Source organism: Bubalus kerabau, chromosome 21 (genome assembly GCF_029407905.1).
Source record: "Bubalus kerabau isolate K-KA32 ecotype Philippines breed swamp buffalo chromosome 21, PCC_UOA_SB_1v2, whole genome shotgun sequence".
Taxonomy (NCBI): Eukaryota; Metazoa; Chordata; class Mammalia; order Artiodactyla; family Bovidae; genus Bubalus; species Bubalus kerabau.
The window spans coordinates 12,421,489-12,442,047 of NC_073644.1; the positions used below are offsets into that span (position 1 = coordinate 12,421,489).

Here is a 20,559-nt window from a genome sequence, read left to right on the forward strand (position 1 = left end):
TAGTACACACATTTTATTAGCCATGTAGCAAAATTGACTGGTCAAAACAAGGCACTTTAGTAAAATTATTGCACCCCTATACGATAGGATGCATAAACTTCGGTAGAGGATTATGTGTGTGCTTATTTACAGATGCTGTTAATCACTATTCTTTTCACTCATGAATGTGTTCCAACGAAGTTCTTTCTGTCTTAGTGCCTTTTTTCATGCCATTTCTTTTACTTGGCTCACCCTAGGTAATTTCCTACAAGCATTAGTTTTCTCTTCTTCCTTAAAGAGTAAAATCTCAGACTTAAATGGGCCGTCTTTGCAGCAGATAACTTTGTATGGGACAATGGACTATAAGACGTGATAGATGTTTCTTTCATATCAAAAAATGGTTTAACATTCATATTTAAAGGCTTCCCTAGTGGCTCCAAAATCATTGCAGATGGTGACTGCAGCCATGAAATTAAAAGACACTTGCTCCTTGGAACAAAAGCTATGACCAACTGAGACAGCATATTAAAAAGCAGAGACCTTACTTTGCCAACAAAGGTCCATCTAGTCAAAGCTATGGTTTATCCAGTAGCCATGTATGGATGTGGGAGTTGGAATACAAAGAAAGCTGAGCACCGAAGAATTGATGCTTTTAAACTATGGTGTTGGAGAAAACTCTTGAGAGTCCCTTGGACTGCAAGGAGATACAACTAGTCCTTCCTAAAGGAGATTAGTCCTGGGTGTTCATTGGAAGGACTGATGGTTGAAGCTGAAGCTCCAATCCTTCAGCCACCTGGTGCAAAGAACTGACTCCTTGGAAAAGACCCTGATGCTGGGAAAGATTGAAGGCAGGAGGAGAAGGACATGACAGAGGATGAGATGGTTGGATGGCATCACCAACTTGATGAACATGAATTTGAGCAAGCTCTGGGAGTTGGTGATGGACAGTGAAGCCTGGCGTGCTGCAGTCCATGGGGTTGCAAAGAGTCGGACACGACTGAGTGACTGAACTGATCTGAACTAGTAACTCAGTGGTAAAGAATCTGCCTGCCAATGCAGCAGATGCAGCTTTTATCCCTGGGTTGGGAAGATCCCCTGAGATGACAACTCATTCCCATATTCTTGACTGGAAAATTTCATGGACAGAGGAGCCTGGTGGGTTACAGTCCAGGGGGTCACAAAGAATCAGACATGACTGAACACATTCACATTTGAAAGCTAAAATATTTTTGGACATATCCTAAGTAGAGCTACAAACATTTTAATAAACTACACCATTTGTGGAATTAAACTCCACTTTACTGTGTCTTTCTAGGTCATTTTCTGTTTTCCTCCAGGTTCTGGAGAACTAGCCAGCATTAACTCAGTTAAAATTCTTGGCTCACAGCACTTTTCAGCATTATTCTATTACCTCTACAAAAAGAGCCCATGGCAGACTCCATATTGATCAAAATGACCCCTCTAGAGGAAGTTATTTATATTTATATATTTGAGAACAAATCAGTATTCAGTTAGGATAACACTTTAGCTCTTAAACTAAATAAAGTGACCCTATTAAAAATAATCTGCTTTTCCATGCATATTGATTTCAGAAGCTCCTAGGAGGTAAACACCATTAAGAAGTACCATTCCACAGGGCAGAAAAATGGGAAATTGCTTGCTACAGTTGTATGGTTCCAAGATCCATTTAAGTCACATGGTGTTCAGTTACACGGATGTCATTAATGCACATAAAGCATTATCAGTGCTTTCCAGGCACGAGTCTCATCTTTGTCATTAGTCTGACTCTCTTCTGATTCTGGAAGTCTTGCAGATTAGAGGAAAGGAATGTACTCAAACTCAAGGAGCCATGACTGCTAAGGTTGAAATGATAAAAGTGGAAAAATAATATCATTCTACTTGCAGTGATTTTGATAGAAATGGCCTATGAAATATATGTATGATAGTTTTAAAGAATTAAAATTTAAATATAGTACCTATTATTCTAATTGTGGCAATTATATTTCTAATATGTGGAGATATTAATTTAAAACAAACTACATATTTATTTAAAAAACAAAATTAAAATAAGATAGATTTTAAATTATGACTTGTATTTAAAAAGTGAAATTGTATGTGTTAAAGAAAAAATATTACACACAGTTATTACTATTATAATGCAAGTACTCTGTGTTATATTGAGAATTTTTGAAAATACATGCAAGCAGAGAGAGTAACTGAACTAAAATGTGTTCTCATAGCCTGGAATTTCCAGTGGTTGACATTTTGTCATATTTACTTTGTAGTCTTTTTAAATAAGAACAATATACATTACAGGAGAGACTAGATAACATTTGCCCCATTCACTCTTATCCCAAAACTCCTCTAGAAGAACTCACTTATCTGAATTAAATATAAATCCTTTCTGTCCTTTGCAATATTGATAACTAAGCCATTGTTTTACAGGAAAACTAATCGTCTGCATTTATGTTGACAATTACGTGTATTTGCTGTTAGGTTCAAGCTTCAGGAAGGGATAGAAAGATACAAAAGTAGTCCACATCATTAGCTATGTGGGAAAAATCATGGTCATGTTAAAAGTGAACTGGCTAATCACTGTAGCAGTCAAGAGACTGAAACAAAGCAGGGTATTCAGAGTCCTCAGATCTAAGAAAGGTGTAAATCATGTCTTTATCTTTCAATGTTAATACATTAGAAATGGTTTAATGTGATAATATTAAATACATGTCAATAGGAACTTCTGGAGGCAGAAACAGCAACCCACTTCGGTGTTCTTGCCTGAAAAATCCCATGGAGAAAGGAGCCTAGTGGGCTATAGCCTATGGAGTTGCAGAATCAGACACGACTGGTTGACGAAACATATACACACACAATAGGAACTTAAGATGGCAGATCAGCCTTTCAAAGATGGTCGAAGGACAGTATCTCCCCCACTGCCATGTTGGACAAGCCATATGCAGGTGATCTGGTCAATAGCCCAGCCAACACCGACCGCCTGCACTAGAATGAGCCATTCTTGAACATCTAGACAAGCCAAACTTTCAGATCGCTGCTGTCCAGGATGACCTCTGACCACAGCTGTATGAGTCAGCCAAATGGAACTGCCCAGATACCTAGCGGAGAAGGCAATGGCACGCCACTCCAGTACTCTTGCCTGGCAAATCCCATGGATGGAGGAGCCTAGTGGGCTGCCGTCTATGGGGTTGCACAGAGTCGGACACGACTGAAGCGACTTAGCAGCAGATACCTAGTACACAAATACCTTCTACACAAACATCTAGTACACAAAAGCATGAGTGAAATAAAATGGATTTTTAAACTGCCAGGTTCTGAAGCAATTTATCATGCAGCAAATATATTCTTGACAACTTTAAAATCTAATAAAGTGTTAAATGCTTAAAGAAATGAAATTTGGGGCAATATTAATGAGATAATATATTCTTTACAATTTGAATTTACACAAAGTTGTTATTTGTACCATCTAGCTTTAAAATAATTTTTCATTATTTATTTTAAAGAACTCATTTGTGCAGTTTAGAAAGAAAATATAATCTGGACATAATATGTGCAAAGTTGCTCTGGTCTGAAAGCATAGCTACTAAGTTCATTTAGCACTAAATTAGTGAGTAATTGTGGTGAATGCTTCGAATGAGACAGAGATTCTTTTAGGATTGTAAGAAAAGTGCTAAAATGTGTTTCAGTGATACTGAGATTATGTTTTTCTTATTTCCTTTTTATTTCTGTCATTTAAAGCAATGCAAAGTGACTTGCATTATCTACAACGTGAAAACGATGGAATAGAAAGGACGTGAGAAGAACTTAAGAAATGTGGAGAAATTTTTTGTCTAGTCGTTATTAAAATCTGTAAATCAGTGGTAAAGTTCATATACACACATGCATATAGCTTTACATGCCAATCTTTCAAGAAAATCTATATATATGCTGAATGTTTCTATACTCAGTATGCTTTCTGTATTCAAAACTTACTCTCTTCAATGGCCTATCTGTTTTCACACTACTCCACTCCAGGATTTTATTAAGTAAGTATTGTTTTTCATACATATAAAATACATTTTTCTTCTATTTCACTGGAGTATCTATATTTTAGCATTAAGCTTTGTTATTTTTTCATACTATATAGTAATAAACTGGAGTTGCATTCAAATGATGTAGTTTATCATATTAAGTCTTTCACTTTCAAGTTGGTATTTTCTAGATAAAAAACTGAGAACTTAAACTAAAGAAAAATGATTTTTATGAGTAGTTTAATATATTTTCAATACTTTCAGAAAGAATGAACAACCGTTGCTCTGGCGAATTATAAAATGTTTTGTATAATGGACACAATTTGTTGTTGTTTTAGTCGCTAAGTCATGTCCGATTCCTTGAGACCCTATGGACTGCAGCCTGCCAAACTCCTCTGTCCATGGGATTCTCCAGGCAAGAATACTGGAGTGGATTAAAACATGTATAATATTATATGTGAAATGAATCACCAGACCAGGTTCCATGCATGACACAGGATGCTTGGGGCTGGTGCACTGGGATGACCCAGAGGGATGGTATGGGGAATGAGGTGGGAGGGGGTTTCAGGATGGGGAACACATGTATACCCATGGCGGATTCATGTTGATGTATGGCAAAACCAATACAATATTGTAAAGTAATTAGCCTCCAATTAAAATAAATAAATTTGTATTAAAAAAAAATACTGGAGTGGGTTGCTATTGCCTCCTCCAGGGAGCATCTTATTGACACAGGGATTGAGCCCTTGTCTCCTGGCAGGCAGACTCTTTACTGCCGAACCACCAAGGAAGCCCAATGGACACGATATATTCATTCATATTTTTTTTTTCATGTCCTCTCAGAATAAATATTTTGTTTATCCAAAATGAGTACATAATGAAGGAAAACCAAATTGACAGAATTATATGCGTCTTGAAAATCCCTCCCGTTGTCCTCTGGTGACCTTTGTCCTTTGCCCTACTGAGTGACCTCCTTTTCTCCAATTCCACTGCATTTTCCCTTAGCCCTCACACTTCCAAGACTAGAGGTGGTTACAACTCACTTGTTTTCAGTACTGAATACATGGTCTATCAGTGTGACCTTTTATACCAATATTTCTGCTCACAGTATGTATTTCTCTTTTTCATTCTGGAGAATTGGACACTGCATTTATGTGTTCCGGAGATAAAATAATACCATCAAAATACTGTGTGTTAAAACAAAGCAGAGATTTTACTTCCTGAAAATAATTATATTTTAAACAGAGCAGAAAGTTTCAATATTTACGTAGAGAGAAAGTTATTACACTTATGAATTTCTCTGGGATTTTTTTATTTAGAGAAATAATTTTAACACCAGACTCAGGTGGAATTTCACTTGTTTTTTTATCACTTAATTTCATCAAATATATTTATTTAAGGAGAGAAGGAAACTACTAAGCTGAAGACTGATTTTCTTGTCCGAGCAAGGAATGCAAGACATAAAATCTCTGTTAAGTGTTAAAAAAGCAAAATGATGCCAACAATATCATTGGCTTATTTCTGTCACTTCAAGTATTCATTTCAGATCATAATTTTCATTTTTCTCAATGTCAAAATATCATTATCCAATTTTATATTTAATTTTAATGTTAACATTGCTGAGTGCGTACTATGAACCTCTCTAAGTACCTTGTTTATATTAATTTATTTAATTTGCACAAGAATTTTTGAGGGAAATAGTAATGCAACCATTACTTAATGATTGAATAAACGAAACCCAAAAAAGCATAAGTGGTGGATACAGCAAGGGTTTGAGCCAACAGGAGGGCTCCACTCCTGGCTTATGTGTTTTGTCATCAACCGCATGGATTCTCTGTTACCAATATTGCTTCCCATGGCCCAAAATGAAATAAACAAACAGATACTTTAAAAAGTTCCAACTCTTCTTGAGACCTACATGGCTCACATTTTTCTCCATGTGATTTTCAGAAACAGTCTAATATTAGTTTTATTCAGATGGTTCTTTGCTATTTTCCTTAAAAAAATACAAAACAATATAAAAAGAGGTTCAGATACTAAGGGTACACTTTAAAAGTGGTGAAACGGACTTCCCTGGTGGCACAGTGGGTAGGAATCCACCTGCCAATGGAAGGGACACAGCCCTGGTCCAGGAAGTTTCCACATGCTGTGGAGCAACCAAGCCCCTGGCCACAATTACTGAAGCCCATGCCTAGAGCCCGTGGCCCAAAGAAAAGCCACCACAACGAGATGCCTGCACACCGCTGTTAGAGAGTGGTCCCTGCTCCCTGCAGCTAGAGAAAGCCTGTGCAAATTAGCCAAGACCCAGCACAGCCAAAAATAAATAAATGAAAAACATTATCTTTAAAATGACAAAACTACAAATGTGAAGGAAGCAGATGTCAAAATTCATAACATGTAAACATTTAGAAAAGCATCAATTTAGGTGTTTTTTTAGTATATTAGTGCAACTAAGACTTTATATTTCCAACAACAGAGTAAAGATTTTGCTATGGTCTGAATGTCTGCATGCCCCAGATTCATATTTTGAAATCTTGATGCCCCACATGATGGTATTTAGGAAGTGGAACCTTTAGGAAATGCTTTGGGAAGATTCTGGAGGGATGAAGAAATTCTAGCAGGTGATGAGAACACACACTAACAATAATAATAACCAGAAGTCAGAAATGCAAAACCAGAAAAGTATGTTTTCTTTTTTCAGAAATCAAACACACTTAAAACAAAAATCTAGAAATAAAATATTAAAACAGTGCAGACTGGTGGGAATAAAAATACCTGTAACCTATCAAGGGTGAAATATGTTATAGGAATAATATTTAAGTTTTAGAAGTAACCTATGAAGTAAGCACGATTGTGAAGAGAAGTGAAAGTGTCAGTAGCTCAGTCGTGTCCAACTCTTTGCGACCCCATGGTCTGTAGCCTGCCAAGCTCCTCTGTCCATGGGATTCTCCAGGCAAGAATACTGGAGTGGGCTGCCACTCCCTTCTCCAGGGGATCTTCCTGACTCAGGAATCGAACCCAGGTCTCTTGCATTGCAGAGGGATTCTTTTACCATTTGAGCCACCAGTGAAGACCAAGCATGATTGTTGCTGCTCTACACAAATACAAGTTAGGACTGACTTCAAGGACTAAGACCTGGAGCAGGAAGAAGCAACCTAATTCTATAAAGCAATGATGAGTGGATACATTGTGTATTCTGAGCCAAACACAAAGCCCTTTTCATGGATCATTTCACTGAATCCTTGAGACAGTTGCATGACTTCTGTACCTTGCTCTTTCCTGCTTGAGCAGTGAGGAAGCCTGGGAGAGGGAGTTTAACTCTCTCACGTCTCCACCCCAGTGCTCCTCACATCCTGGGCAAGCCAGTCCTTTCATGGGTACCTGTGAGCCTCTTTCTCTGTTGCAAAACTTGGTCGACTCTGATCCTGGCCTATGAATAGTTTCCAGACATCACAGAAACCTGAAACACTGCAAATAGTTTCCACTGTCAGAAAACAAGGAGACAAACAAAAGCCGAGGTTGCTTTGCAGGGAGGCATGCCTCAGGGCTTTCCCAACAGAAGTCTTACTTTCCAAAGTCAAAGGGATCAGACTTTGAGAACGGAGGTGTGGGCATGCCTATGGGGTGCAAGGGGGCGGGATAAGTTTGGAGACTGGGATTGATGTATATGTATTACCATGAGTAAAAGAGATAGCTAGTGGGAACCTGCTGTATAGCACAGAGAGCTCAGCTCAGTGTTCTGGACGCTCTGTGGTGGTGACATAGATGAATGAAATGGGATGGGAGGAGGGCTGAAAAGGTGGGAAATGTGTGTGTGTGTGCGCGCATACACACATGTATAGCTGGTTTACTTTGTTGTACAACATTGTAAAGCTTCTATAGTAGTGGTGGTTTAGTTGCTAAGTTGTGTCTGACTCTTGAGACCCCATGGACTGTAGCCTGCCAGACTCCTCTGTCCATGGGATTTTCCAGGCAAGAATAATGGAGTGGTTGCCATTTCCTTCTCCAGCAGATCTTCCTGACCCAGGGACTGAACCTGGGTCTCCTGAATTCCAGGCAGATTTTTACCATTGGAGTCACCCCAATTAAAAAAAAATGTCCAAGAGATGCTACATTGTGAGTATCTATATATTAATACATCAAAGGAGGAAAAGAAAGAGTATCAGCTCACACACGTTAATTTTCACTGACCTCTCCAAGCATCTACAGAGGTAAATTGGAGACATGCAATATTGGGAAGATCCCCTGGAGGAGGAAATGGCAACCCACTCCAGTACTCTTGCCTGGAAAATCCCATGGACAGAGGAGCCTGGTGGGCTACAGTCCTTGAGGTCACAAAAAGTCATATGCGACTGAGCACACTCACACACACAATGACTGGAAAACCAAAATAATCAAGCAACTTCAACTGCTCTGGAGGAAAGATCTATAGTTAGATGACTTCACATAGACAGTTTCAGCTTAAGCTTATTTAGGCAAAGGAAAATGTCACTTTAATCAGAGGAAAATGAAATTCAGACACAGTCACTTGTAATCTGTGATATTCATTACTATAGAGCTTTTTAATTTCCCTTAGAAAATATATGTGTGTTTGCTTATATTGCAAATATATTTAGTTGCTAGTTTTATTTTCCTTTCATGACTCACCTCATTTCTGTTTTGATCTCTGAGAAACTTTTTCACACTTTTCCAGCTCCCAGCTACTTAAGAGTTCTAATAATCCATTTCACAAATGCACAGTAAGAATTAAAATATAGTACAATAAAAATTAGATCAAATATATGAAGAAAAGTTACCATTCACTATCTTAAAAATTCCTGACACATGAGGTGATGCTGGTAATGGTAAAGAATCCACCTGCCAATGCAAGAAACTCAGGAGATGTGGGTTTGATCCCTGGGTCAGGAAGATCCCCTGGAGAAGGAAATGACAACCCACTCCAGTATTCTTGTATGGTCAATCCCATAGACAGAGGAGCTTGGTGAGCTACAGTCCAGGGGCTCTCAAAGAGTCAGATACGATTGAGCACACACACACTCAAGAAATATAAACTATAAATATCACTTAATATAATTTTAGTAAACAAATATGAGGACTATAAACATACTGATAAGAACTTGCTAAAAATGCATATTGTATACTTCACAATACTATAGTCTAATGCTGTTAAGTATTTTGAAAAAATTGAGATCATAGAGAGATGGAAAAAAAGATTAGAATAATAGAGCTTTGAAAATCATAATAGAACAGCCGATGGCTAATTCAAGAATGTTCTTAGGGAGATGACTCTGGGAAAGATCTCCACACTCTGATCCTCTTTCAGTGAAAACTCAAGAGTCCATTTGCTTTTTCTGCCCCTCATTAACTATCATAAATGTTTTCCCACTCAGGAAGAACTGAACCAACAGTCAGAGGGACCAGTTATGCTGCTGAAACACCTTAAAAGGATAACATTTTTACTCTTCTGCTCTTATAAAAATTGCCATTAGTCAACTCCAAATCCATCTCTCTCCCACAGAAATGGGATAGTAGCTGGTCACCTGAACACACACCTGGAACTTAAGTATTCTGATCTTCTTTGCAGGCAGGTGGACACAGAGGGACTGTGAGTAGAAGTCCCCACTTGTAGGTTTGAGCTCTGGGACAGCAGCCATATGCTCCCGCAAACCCTTCAAAACCTGTGCACTGAATTGGAGGCTTACCTGTCACTTAGCTTCTGCCATGCAGACACATCGGTCCCCAGGACACGGCAAAGCCATGGATGAAAGTAATTCCGATTCTCTGAAAGGCAGTGTGCAAAAGAGCCATCCCGCAGCCTGTACTACTCCTCTTGGGCTGTTAGAAGTGACGGAATGAACTTCACACTGTTCTAAGTCATCCGTCACAGCAGCCCAAAGTTTGCCTCGTGTAATCCTCTCACACAAACACTCTTGCCATTGTCTTCTGTGTTGCCTAGTCCCAGCTCCAAGTGTCATAAGATGCAAAGTAAGAAAAACACGAGGATGCAAAATAGATTTTTTACTCAAACCTCTCTGTTATCTTTTTAAAAGTTCAGCATTAAATTCAGTTCAGTTCAGTTCAGTTGCACAGTCATGTCTGACTCTTGGCCACCCCATAGACTGCAGCACACCAGGCCTCCCTGTCCATCACCAACTCACAGAGCTTACTCAAACTCATGACCATTGCATTGGTGATGCCATCCAACCATCTCATCCTCTGTCATCCCCTTCTCCTCCCGCCTTCAATCTTTCCCAACATCAGGGTCTTTTCCAGTGAGTCGGTTCTTTGCATCAGATGGCCAAAATATTGGAGCTTCAGCTTCAGCATCAGTCCTTCCAATGAATATTCAGGACTGATTTCCTTTAGGATGGACTGATTGGACCTCCCTGCTATCCAAGGGACTCTCAAGAGTCTTCTCCAGCACCACAGTTCAAAAGCATCAATTCTTCGGTGCTCAGCTTTCTTTATAGTCGAGTTCTCACATCCATACATGACTACTGGAAAAACCATAGCTCTGACTAGATGGACCTTTGTTGGCAAGGTAATGTCTCTTCTTTTTAATATGCTCTCTAGGTTGGTCATAGCTTTTCTTCCAAGGAGTAAGCGTCTTTTAATTTAATGGCTGCAGTCACCATCTGCAGTGATTTTGGAGCCCCCAAAATAAAGCCTCTCACTGTTTTCATTGTTTCCCATGTTTGCCATGAAGTGATGGCACCAGATGCCATGATCTTAGTTTTCTGAATGTTGAGCTTTAAGCCAACTTTTTCATTCTGCTCTTTCACTTTTGTCAAGACACTCTAGTTCTTCGCTTTCTGCCATAAGAGTGGTGTCAGCTGCATATCTGAGGTTATTGATATTTCTCCCGGCAATCTTCATTCCAGCTTGTGCTTCATCCAGCCCAGCATTTCTCATGATGTACTCTGCATATAACTTAAATAAGCAGGATGAAAATATACAGCCTTGATGTACTCCTTTCCTGATTTGGAACCAGTCTGTTGTTCCATGTCCAGTTCTAACTGTTGCTTCTTGACCTGCATACAGATTTCTCAGGAGGCAGGTAAGCATTAAATTGCTTAGGCTTCATTCCTGGCTTCAACACACTGATGAAATCAGTTGAGCCACAAATTCTCTCCAGTTGCCTCATCTCCACAATAGTTATTGTAGTAATAATAGTCTAGTTACTACAAGATTTAGGTGTTATTATTTATGTTAGACCACTTTGGCTCACAGTTAAGCTGTCAACAAGGGCTTCCTTGGAGTCTCAGTGGTAAAGAATCATCTGCAATGCAGGAGCCACAAGAGATGCGGGTTTGGATCCTGGGTCAGGAAGATGCCCTGGAGGAGGGCATGGCAACTCAGTCCAGTATTCTTGCCTGAAAAATCCCATGGACAGAGGAGCTTGGCAGGCTACAGTCCACAGTGTCTCCAAAGAGTTGGACACAACTGAAGCGACTTAGCAGGCATGCAGGAAAGTTGTTGATAAATGTTATTGTTATGTGGTTAAAATGCCACCACCAAACCCCTTGGGATATTTTTTGGCCTCGATCAGTCAGAGCAGCAGCCAGGACAAAGAGGCCCCTCCTGCGCTCAGAAGCTGTCAGAAGTCAACAAACCTTTTCTGCAAAGGAACAGGGAGTGCAGGCATACCTCGTTTTATTGTATTCACTTTACTACACTTCTCAGACTTCCCGTGTTTTCAATTTGCAGCTTTGTGGCAACCCTATTATCAAGCAAGTCTATTGGCTCTTATTTCTCCAACTGTATTTGCTCGCGTCACACTTCTGTGTCACATTTTGGTAATTCTCACAATATGTCTAACTTTTTTTTTGTTGCTATATTGGTTCTGCTGATCTGTAATTAGTGATCTTTTGATGTTACTACTGTGACTCTCTGAAGGCTCCGATGATGTTAACATTTTTTAGCAAAAAATGTATTTTTCAGACAAAAGATATGAACATTGGTTTTTTAGACATAACGCTATTGCACACTTTATGGACTACAATACCGTATAACATAACTTTTACATGCTCTTGGAAACTAGAAAATTTGTGCAACTCGCTTTATTGCAGTGGTCTGGAACCAAACCCAGAAAATCTTGTCTCTAAATCCTTTAGGCTCCGCAGGCTGTGAGAGTTGTCTCAACCACTGAATTCTGCTACATTAGCATATAAGGATCCACAAACAATGAGTAAGCAAATAAGCATGGCTGTATACCAGTAAAACTTTATTTCTAAAATCAGACAGTAGGATAGATTTAGCCAGCGGCTGTTTGCCAAACCCTGAGTGAGACTAGAAAATCACAGACAGGTGATAAATGCTGGTATTTTTTCCATAATTCTTTAATAAAATGTTTATACAAAGTCACAGTAAAGGGTGAACAGTTAATCTAAAGATTCTTAGTGTTTGTTTTTGCTGTATTTACTGACAACATGTAGATGGTCTTTATTTATCAAATCACTCACTCAAACATTTATTCTTGTACCTACTGAGTCTGCTACATCTTTGTTTTTGTATAATGTAAAATTGACAACCATTATATATGTTCTAAATTTGTACTTAGATTAATCAAGGAAATAACTGAAGAACACTAGGTTAAGAATGTAATACCTTTGTCTCTGAATATTTATTGGAACATTTGTTGTTCAGTTGTGTCTGATTCTTTGTGGTCCCATGGACTGCAGCATGCCAGGCTTCCCTGTCCTTCACTAGCTCCCAGAGTTTGCTCAATTTCATGGCCACTGGGTCAGTCACACTATGTAAACATCTCATCCTTTGCCACCCCCTTCTCCTGCCCTCAATCTTTCCCACCATCAGGGACTTTTCCAGTGAGTCAGCTGTTCGAATCAGGTGGCCAAAGTATTGGAACTTCAGCTTTAGCATCAGTCCTTCCAATGAATATTCAAGGACGATTTCCTTTAGGATGAACTGGTTGGATCTCTTTGCAGCCCAAGGGACTCTCAAGAGTCTTTTCCAACACCACAACTTGAAAACATCAATTCTTTGGCGCTCAGCTTTCTTTATGGTCCAACTCTCTTTGGAGAAGTAGGGAAAGACATAAGCAGCATCATGATTAGAATAACTAAATTATGAGCATCATAATTAGATGATCATTATTAGTCATCATAATTAGATGACGAGCATAATTAGAATAACTAAATGACTGGATTCAAAACTAAGATAAAATATCTAATAAATTGACGTGGGATAATTCACTTTCAAATAGAAGGAAATACTTAAATAATAGGTTCTTGTGAGTCAGAGCTCAAGCTTATTTACTTTGCCTTTAGCACTTTTGATAATTTACTAAGATTCATTACTTCTTGCCCTCTTGTCTCTACCGCCTTTTTCTCTGATTGCTTTCGCTCTCTTAACAGTGAAAGTATCCAAACACACCCGTCTTGCTCTCACTCCTGCCTTTAGAGTCACCTCCATCTTTCTGTCCTCTCTGTCTGCAAGTACAGGCAGCGTCTTGCCTCTTCTCACTTGCTGTACTTCACCTTTAAAATGTAGACACACTATTCATAGGGCAAGTTTAGACTGGCAAAATGAAGTGTAGAAACGACCAAGACTTTCATTCAGTTGATTGCTGAAATATGTGAATAATTACATAAGAGGTTCATCTTTAATTTGAAGGGTTATTGTAAAATGATATACATTTTTACCCCAGGCCTATATCCTTCTTTTTTTCATGTCTTTCAACTGCTATCAATTAATTAACTTAAATGTATAAAGGAAATACAGTATGTTGTGTGTGTGTGTGTGTGTGTGTATATATATATATATATATTCCTCTATTGGTGCTTTGTATATTTATGGCTTCTAACACCTATACTAGCCTCTCCATGCTGTACAGTGACTAATTTTTACATCAGACTCTAATCTGGGCAGTGACTCTTGAGGGAGGAATCAAGGAACTGATTTTAATCCATTGGTGGCTACAAACCCTGAATGCATTGCTTCCCTTAGTAGCAACCAACACATCAAAGCAAAGGAGATGGCCACTGAAGCCCTCTTTAACATCAGTCTTTCATGGTTTTCTTTATCCTGTTCAAGTCAACACAAAGTTGTGAATAAGATAAAATAGTTGCTGTTGTTGTTTAGTTGCTATCTTGTACCCAATTCTTGCGACCCCATGGACTACAGCCTGCCAGGCTCCTCTGTCCATGGGATTTCCCAGGCAAGAATACTGGCATGGGTTGCCATTTCCTCCTTCAGGGGAACCTTCCTGACCCAGGGATTGAACCTGGGTATCCTGCACTGGCAAGCAGATTCTTTACCACTGAGCCACCTGGAAAGCCCAAGATAAATAAAAGAGAAGTTTCTGATTTTCAAACCTCTCTAGTTAAAAATCTCAAAATGAGCTAGTGACTTAGAGATCTCTTCCTTACCGCTTTTACTAATGAGAAACTAAAGCACATGGAAACTGTTCTGCCCATAGTCATCCAGGGCAGTGACTAGAATCGGGCTTCCTATTCTCATGCAGAGCGGAGCAGAGAGGATTCTGAAAGCACCCTGTACAGTCAACGTGTCTGCTTCGGCAGTAGATACACGGAAGGAAGTCAGTCTTTCAGACTTGGTTGGATGGTGTTACAAAATACCTATCCCACTTTTCAAGAGTTCATTATGGTGAAAATAAGAAAGGACTGCCCAAATAATGCAAATCAGTCTTCTTCTTCACAAACGCTAAGTCCAGCAATTGGAAAGCCACGTTCCTCTCACTCTTGGAGTTGGCTTTATTTGCAAAATATGAACCCAGAGAGACTGAGGACAGGCATTGCCATAACAATTTTAAGAATTTACTTGCCAGTTTCCTGCCATATTTTAAATAAATGAGCTCAGAGCTTATCAGCAGAGTCCTCAGGAATATCTAGGAATAAAATCTGTTACTCTGTAAAAATCCATGGTAAATAATGAATCACATTTACCCAGATATGGGTAATTATACTATTCAGTGTGGAAGACTACTTTGGAAACCTGTACATATAACAATAGAAAAACAAAGATCTAAAGCTACCATATAGGTCAAAAAATAACACTGTGAAAACTGATTCCTTGGGGACTTGTTGGAGTTAAAATTGCCATTCATTTCTTCCCATGCAGGACTATTTCAATGTTCTTGCTTACCTCCTTTTTAAATTATATTTAAATGACTGAAATTAAACATACAAACTGTTTGGTAAACAGTTAAATTGACTTAATTTTTTAGTAAAGTGAAATAGCTAATTATAATTGTAATGCTGTTGTGTGTTGTTTTTAAAAGTGTTTTACAGAAATCACCTTTGTCAAAATGCAGGGGGGGAAAAAAAGTCATTGATTTAGAAACCATTGAAATGGAAACCATTCAAATGGTCCATTGAAATGGAGGAATAATTTTCTAAGAAGCTCTCATTCTGTAGCCTAAACTCATAAAATAGTCTCCATCTTGTCCTAAAAATGGCATAGAAATCCTTTTTTTATATTTCAGAGTGACTTCGTTTTTGTTTCTTTCTTTGCATGTCTGTTTTGCCATGGAATGATACAGGGTGGCTCACTTGTTTATACTTTGTTACAAAACTCAGAGAGAGATTTTGGTATAAAATGTAGGTGCTAGATAAATGAAAGCATCTAATTCTGTTTACCTACCATGATCCTGAAGCTAGAGCCGAATAATCTTATTCTTTCCTCAGATTACTTTTCCACACACTTGCTGGGTTATGGCTCCGAGGCTCAGGAAGTGAATTCAAAAGTGTTACTGACTATGAGACAGATGATAATCATGTTCATTGAGTAAACAAACAAAGCCAGTTGTGGGAGAAGGGGATTCATTTGAAATTGCTTAAATCACAATTGAAATTGACTATATTTGATCTTCCATAAAGCCTCTGTGACTCTAAAGACTTTAGTCGTTTTGTTTTCTAGAACCTCCTGTGGATTTAGGAAAGAAGATAAACAACACAATTGCTCAAAGCAGTGCTTAGCTACCCCAGGAAGGGGTAGGTAAAATGGTTCTGATTAGGATCACAATCCTTTTGCTGAACAGGACTCTCACCTTTCTGCTCTTCCCTCCTCTAAAGGTATGCACTTTTAAGGACTGTGAATGAAATGGATCAGAACGTAAAATGTCTAATTCAAAATACATGTCCTGATTTTTCTGTAGAATCTCCACAAGTATGCAGATTCACTCAGTCTAATCTGAATGGTGTGATTGGATCCAAATATAACTTTAGTAAGAATGTTTTCTCTCTCTCATTTTTCTAGAACACGTGGGATTTTTCTTAAGGACTTTTTAAACATTTTACATTTTATTATCATATTTCATATAATCACTCTTTTCTTAATGGGTACATTGAGGGAGAAAGGCTTTTTTTTTTTAATTTCCCCCACTAAGTTCAACAACTCTTCTTATAAATCTTCTTATAAAGATTTCAAATCTATGTATGCAGTTAAGAGACTTTCATTTAAAGTGAATGTTTGAAAAATTGACTTCAAATTATCATCCTCATAGAATATGGGAAACTGAACTGGAAACTGCGAGATTGCCATTGAAAGGAAGCCTTTGATCAATACACATAAAGTTACTGAAAATGCAGCATCATTTTTAATATGCATGGAAATTATGCTTTCTATGAAGCAAATTAGCTTGCAGTAGCTTTCAAAAATTATGAGATGTGCTCGGAGACATATTTAAAAACCTAAGAGTACAGTGAAATATGTTTAATGAAGCTGGTCATGGAGGTTTAACTGAAAGCCATACCAGCTTTATTATTGCTGGCGTCAGTATCTGCCTCATGTTTTCATATTAATGTCTAATGAGGCTGGCGTTCAAAGAAAGAAGAATGTTAATGATTCTTAGAAGCATCTCTGATGAGATGCTTACTAGTCCACTGAATCTATTTATTTCATATAGATGCATTATATTTTCTTTTTGGAAGCTATTCAGTTTACATATTTGTTTATCAGAAGTTGTTTCTATCTAAAGGACACACTGATTCTTAGATAAGGTGGTGGAAAAGATCACCAGAAACATTGCATCAGATGAATCTCTACAGAGCATTTTTTATTTCCTATCATACAGACTATAGTCTAATGCGAATTGCTTGATCTGCAAACATCCCTACACTCAGTAATTGGTCAGTCTAAGCAAAATGTTTTTTTCAAATTTGATCATGAAAACAACCAGAAAAAACCCAACCTCAAACATAAACCAAAAGAGGGGTGTTGTAAAAATAAACACAAATAAAGACTGGATACACTGAGTAATAGTCATTTCTTTTCATTGAACTTATGTTATTTTAATGCTCATTTTATGATGATCTATGTTTTGTTTTTTCCAAAAGGTATTTAATTTTTGCTTTACTTAGAGGGGAAAGATTACTTATAAAAAAATCCTAAATGGAGGAGGCAGTTAAAATGTCATTTTCAAAATTTTGTTTTCTGAATGAAGTCAATTTGCAGCTCAAAAAATAAAAGAAAAAAAGAAAGAAAAGGGCACATAGAGTTCAAGTTTATGCAAACAACTGCCCTGCTGTGCTTTGTCCTGCTCTCTTGGCTGCTCCTGACTGTCTCTGGTGATTAAGAGCAGGCCATTTGAGGAGACAGTGATAGATTCCATATCAAGTTCATCTCTTGCTACTTTATGATCCTTTCCCATTATCTAAGCTTTCTCCTTTTAACAAGGCTACAAAGTGAGATAATAAGAGTGACCTTATTGGGATGTTGTAAAAATTAAAAGAGAGAACATGAATAAAATGCTTACCCTCAAGCTTTGTATGTATTAATATATGCTCATTATCAATAATGGTTTTAGTAGTAGTTGTAAATAAACAACTCATTAAACAGGTAATACAAAGGATATTAATGTTCTATCAGTCCAGACTATATATCCTAGAAACATTTTCAAAAATGAATACTAAAAAACATTTTTTTATTGACCCCCCAAAATAACTATTAATTAAAAAACAAAAAAACCCACACCTTTCACGCACCAAATCTTTTTAATTAAAGACTTTCCTGTCAGTCCTTTATAACTAAATGATGGAAAGGTTAGCATAATCCGGAGAAAGTCAGGGAAAGAAATGAATATTGAAGGTCTGGTGAGCCCCATCCTCAATAGAAACACAGTGAATCCAGACTTCCAGTGACCCTCTTGTTGGGCACAACATCAATCAATGTCAAGAAATTAACAACTCAGGCTTTCCAGTTTCACTCTGCAGTCGTTTGCATCTCATGCTTTCTCAACTGTTATTAATCACATCAAAATAAAGGAAACAGATTAGGCCTTCCAGGACATTGGGAAGGGAAAAGTGAAGGAGGTACTTGTCCTATTTCAGCTGTGGAATACAGTGGTGGACAGGTATGCGTTGGAGTGCATTGGAGCAATATGAAGGAGAAAAAAGATAAAGCACTTTGTGTCTCTGTTCTGAAGAAAAGGAATTAGAGCAAGGAGAACCAGGACTGCCCTGGGATAGAGCAGCTGCCTCAGCACCGATTTTGAAAAGACATAATGCAGATTCTGGCTTCTCCTTTCGGCAACAGAGGATGGCTGGAGGCATCACCGACTCAATGGACACGAATTTGGGCAAACTCCAGGAGATAGCAAAGGACAAGGAGGCCTGGTGTGCTGCAAGCATGGGGTCACAACGAGTTGGATGTGACATACGACTAAACAACAACAGAACATGCAAATTCTCAAACAGCCATCACTTCTGGACACCCGGCACATAGAGAACAGGATATCTCCCTGGGGAACCATGGCTGTAGGTGGACCAAGAAATCTTTCCCGGAGAGTTAGATTGTAAGAAATTGAATGCAACACCTATGCAGGTGTTTATATGTGCAGTGTGAGTGTGTGTGTCTGTGTGTGTATGTGTGCTCAGTTGCTCAGTTGTGTCTGACTCTTTGTGACCCAAGGACTATAGCCTGCCAGGCTCCCCTGTCCATGTAATTTTCCAGGCAAGAATACTGGAAGGAGTGGGTTGCCATTTCCTCCTCTGGGGGATCTTCCTGACCCAGGAAAGGGATTGTGTCCCATCTCCTGAGTCTCATGCATTGGCAAGTGGATTCTTTATCGCAGAGCCCCCCTGGGAAGCCCCACATGTGCATTATTCTGGAGTTAAATCCACATCTTAGAATAGAATCTCAAAAGAGATTATCACACATACACACAGCCACCTGAAAGTCTTTAATGCCCATGAGATTATCATTGAGCAGCATGGACTATGCATAGAGTCATGAACGAACAGAACTGGAAGGAACATCAGTAGTCAACAAACTGTTCACCCTTCTAATTTTATAGATGTGATACTGCGAATCCGAGAAGCTGGGTGACTGGCCCATGATCACAATTGGAAAGCTTATAAGTGCTAGATTCAGATATAGGAGCCATGTTTTCCTCTCCCCCATTCAGTGATCTTTACATTATATATTTGCATCAGTATTGATTGTCTGACCATAGCATGTGTATACAATATATTAAGCACCATTCTGCATACTAAATACATTACACAATTTAATTCTTTAGTGCTGAGCAATAAGCTAATAATTGGAGAGTTTGTATAACCAGCCTATTGGAGGCAGATCAAAACTTAAAAAATCCCCTGACTCTACAACACCCAATTTGCTCTACACCCTAATGTTCTTTGTCTTGTCAATCACTCTCCCCCCAAGAATATAATAGCATTTTTCTGTTTTTATTTGTGTATGTTTTTGAAATCAATTCTCAAAGTGCTGAGCGTGAAATGGGTTCTCAGGAGATTCTTGGTCGAGTATGATGGAGGTGGTAATAATGACAATATTAATGATTTGGTACACACCCAGACTCCAAAATGATGGAAGTGAAAGAAAATGTACCCTGCAAATATTGATCTCTCATTAAATATTGTGTCCTGCATAAAAAGAGCCAGCAAGATGCTGAAAGAATACACAGAACACTCAACCATTGATCACTCAGAATGAGATTTAGATAAGGAACTCATGGAATTCTAAAAACAGTGAACCCTGGGAAGATCCAAGCTGACCCAGGATTATTAACACTGGGATACATAGACAGAATCCAACTGTAAAGAGACTTGTCTGAATGCTCTTGGGAATTATTGGCACTATATGTAGGCTCATTCATTAAATTTTTTTAAAAAAGGAAAAATAGATATTTACTTTCTCAATTACTTGTAAAGAATCCTTTCGATGTTTACTCATCGAAACTGAGCACACAGCCCTATGAATAAACACTGCTGCTGCTGCTGCTGCTAAGTCGCTTCAGTCGTGTCTGACTCTGTGCGACCCCATAGACGGAAGCCCACCAGGCTCCCCCGTCCCTGGGATTCTCCAGGCAAGAACACTGGAGTGGGTTGCCATTTCCTTCTCCTGAATAAACACAGGCTGACAGATAATCACAATGGTGTGATCACTGACCTAAAGCCAGACATCCTGGAATGTGAAGTCAAGTGGGCCTTGGAAAGCATCACTACGAACAAAGCTAGTGGAGGTGATGGAATTCCAGTTGAACTATTCCAAATCCTGAAAGATGATGCTGTGAAAGTGCTGCACTCAATATGCCAGCAAATTTGGAAAACTCAGC

General features: G+C 38.5%; 1 long non-coding RNA gene across 1 annotated transcript in view; it reads right to left on the reverse strand.

The window, feature by feature from the left end:
• LOC129636051 (uncharacterized) overlaps positions 1-8,893 on the reverse strand; it is a 45,389-nt gene extending 36,496 nt beyond the window's left edge. Inside the window, exons 1-2 of the long non-coding RNA XR_008706600.1 lie at positions 8,801-8,893; positions 8,652-8,717 (exon numbers count right to left, since the gene is read on the reverse strand). This is a non-coding gene — a long non-coding RNA (uncharacterized LOC129636051). The remainder of the gene's footprint in view (positions 1-8,651; positions 8,718-8,800) is intronic.
• Positions 8,894-20,559: the final 11,666 nt, after the last annotated feature.